Source organism: Oncorhynchus mykiss, chromosome 23 (genome assembly GCF_057628025.1).
Source record: "Oncorhynchus mykiss isolate SJ-2025 chromosome 23, ASM5762802v1, whole genome shotgun sequence".
Taxonomy (NCBI): domain Eukaryota; kingdom Metazoa; phylum Chordata; class Actinopteri; order Salmoniformes; family Salmonidae; genus Oncorhynchus; species Oncorhynchus mykiss.
In genome coordinates this window covers 6325435-6328949 of record NC_143044.1, presented here as the reverse complement: position 1 = coordinate 6328949, position 3515 = coordinate 6325435, and positions in this window count along the sequence as shown.

Below are 3515 nucleotides of genomic sequence, written 5' to 3'. Positions count from 1 at the left end.
GTTAAAAGTAGTCCTTGTGCAGAGAGTTATATGGTTTACTAAACTTTGAAATCAAAGTTTTCGTTTCGTATAGATTTTAATATCGAGTCTCATCTTAATTCTGTTACCATGGAATTGCTGTATCCATCCCAAGCTTTAATTGGCTGCCATTGAAATGTTTGTTAAGTTTTGAAATACAATTCAGTATTGTCATTTAAAAAAAGAGCCCTAGACAACAATACAGGTTGTGTGCATCACCGTTGAATAACAGTGCTTTGGTCACAGACACAGATGCTCATGAATAAGCTAATCCTACGCATTCATTCCACATTTGATCATTCACGGTCCTTCCTCTCTGATAACCCTCCACACACACCTGATTTGTGTCGGGTAGTTAAAACTAACATCTTCCCTGCAAATCAGAGAGAAGGGATTTGAGAGTTGCCTTTCTGACCAGGATAAAAAGGATCACTGATATCGCAACGATAATTCGTTAAGAGCTATATTAGTATACATTGTCAGATAATATTTCCATAAACATGTAAGCTGTAGGCTTCCTAATTTTCATAGATTTGATAGACCCCGTGGCTATGCGCGCCTCTATAGGTGTACAGTTCTAAAGCTTGTTCAGTGTCCAAGTCCTCTGGGACCTGACGCTGCCTTGCCCCACACATATAGTCACATCTATTAAACCCAATGAGTTTTATAAGTGAAGCCCGCTAATTATTCTAACGGATTGACAAAATGTTCTTGATTAAGTTCAATTGAAAAATATATACAGTGCCTTGCGAAAGTATTCGGCCCCCTTGAACTTTGCGACCTTTTGCCACATTTCAGGCTTTAAACATAAAGATATAAAACTGTATTTTTGTGTGAAGAATCAACAACAAGTGGGATACAATCATGAAGTGGAACGACATTTATTGGATATTTCTAACTTTTTTAACAAATCAAAAACTGAAAAATTGGGCGTGCAAAATTATTCAGCCCCCTTAAGTTAATACTTTGTAGCGCCGCCTTTTGCTGCGATTACAGCTGTAAATCGCTTGGGGTATGTCTCTAACAGTTTTGCACATCGAGAGACTGACATTTTTTCCCATTCCTCCTTGCAAAACAGCTCGAGCTCAGTGAGGTTGGATGGAGAGCATTTGTGAACAGCAGTTTTCAGTTCTTTCCACAGATTCTCGATTGGATTCAGGTCTGGACTTTGACTTGGCCATTCTAACACCTGGATATGTTTATTTTTGAACCATTCCATTGTAGATTTTGCTTTATGTTTTGGATCATTGTCTTGTTGGAAGACAAATCTCCGTCCCAGTCTCAGGTCTTTTGCAGACTCCATCAGGTTTTCTTCCAGAATGGTCCTGTATTTGGCTACATCCATCTTCCCATCAATTTTAACCATCTTCCCTGTCCCTGCTGAAGAAAAGCAGGCCCAAACCATGATGCTGCCACCACCATGTTTGACAGTGGGGATGGTGTGTTCAGCTGTGTTGCTTTTACGCCAAACATAACGTTTTGCATTGTTGCCAAAAAGTTCAATTTTGGTTTCATCTGACCAGAGCACCTTCTTCCACATGTTTGGTGTGTCTCCCAGGTGGCTTGTGGCAAACTTTAAATGACACTTTTATGGATATCTTTAAGAAATGGCTTTCTTCTTGCCACTCTTCCATAAAGGCCAGATTTGTGCAATATACGACTGATTGTTGTCCTATGGACAGAGTCTCCCACCTCAGCTGTAGATCTCTGCAGTTCATCCAGAGTGATCATGGGCCTCTTGGCTGCATCTCTGATCAGTCTTCTCCTTGTATGAGCTGAAAGTTTAGAGGGACGGCCAGGTCTTGGTAGATTTGCAGTGGTCTGATACTCCTTCCATTTCAATATTATCGCTTGCACAGTGCTCCTTGGGATGTTTAAAGCTTGGGAAATCTTTTTGTATCCAAATCCGGCTTTAAACTTCTTCACAACAGTATCTCGGACCTGCCTGGTGTGTTCCTTGTTCTTCATGATGCTCTCTGCGCTTTTAACGGACCTCTGAGACTATCACAGTGCAGGTGCATTTATACGGAGACTTGATTACACACAGGTGGATTGTATTTATCATCATTAGTCAGTTAGGTCAACATTGGATTATTCAGTGATCCTCACTGAACTTCTGGAGAGAGTTTGCTGCACTGAAAGTAAACGGGCTGAATAATTTTGCACGCCCAATCTTTCAGTTTTTGATTTGTTAAAAAAGTTTGAAATATCCAATAAATGTCGTTCCACTTCATGATTGTGTCCCACTTGTTGTTGATTCTTCACCAAAAAATACAGTTTTATATCTTTATGTTTAAAGCCTGAAATGTGGCAAAAGGTCGCAAAGTTCAAGGGGGCCGAATACTTTCGCAAGGCACTGTATATATATATTTTTTAATCAAAATGTTTACCAATGAACATTAGAGAGCAAGCTCGGAGCTCACGCGTCATCCCCTGTTCTTCATCATTCATTTTTCCTCCTCGCCCTCATTTAAAGGGCTACATGAATGGGAAGTGCTGCTGGAGTATTCCATGCGCCAGGCTCAAGAGTTCAAAGTAGATTTTAAAAAAAGACCCTAAAACGTATGGATTCAAACAGGAGGCTCTAATGAAAAGGCATAGGTTACGCTTTGTTGTATTTGTCCTCCTGATGCCAGTTCTCACAATATGCTGGGTTATTATAGGACATGGCTAGCAGTGACAATGCGAAGCAGGCCCTTTCCTGGCCATTATGCCGCCCTAGATGTGACCAAAAAAAATTGCCGCCCTCCCTTACAATGTTGGCCCGCAACGGAATTTTATGAATGTCCATCCATGTGGCTGGCCTACCGTTTGTAAAACAGGCAGTTGCCTTGGCATTATTAGTCCTGATTCCTGTGACTAATCATTTGGGCTATTTAAGCTCTGAATAAGCTACCCCAACATCATCAGGAGTTATCCTCAGCCTATTTACAAGGAGAATCCATGTGTTCACACAGCTGGAAATGCAGAAGTCTTTATTTTCCCGCTATGATGCAGCTCGTGAAAAAAAAAATTGACGAATACAAACTTGAAAATCGCTGATTATCATGTTAATTTAGCCTAAGGGGTGAAACTCCCTGAACATTAGCTGTGAGTAGCCTGATTTTCCTTTCCAGATATTGTCCATTTGACTTTGACTTGCCCCGTTTTTGTAAATGTTGTTCGTTAACATGTCGACGAGCGTTTTTAGGTTTGGCTATTTGATCGCAAAAACCTGCATAAGGTAAAGTGTCCGTCTCACGACATTGACATACATTTTATCTCCAGCATGGAGGCTACAGCAAACACCACTTTCTACAGTAGGCTACATGATTTATGTTGGATAATTTTTTGACTGAACATTGGTGGAGTACTGCACCGGTGAAGCGCGCTGGTCATGGACAATATTTTGCGCCCCCTGCCTTTGATAAACTGGGTAGGCCTACTGCTTATCACTGGGTGGCATCAGCGCATACCTAAATAGCCCATACGCCACTGGGTGAGAGAAATTGTCATTG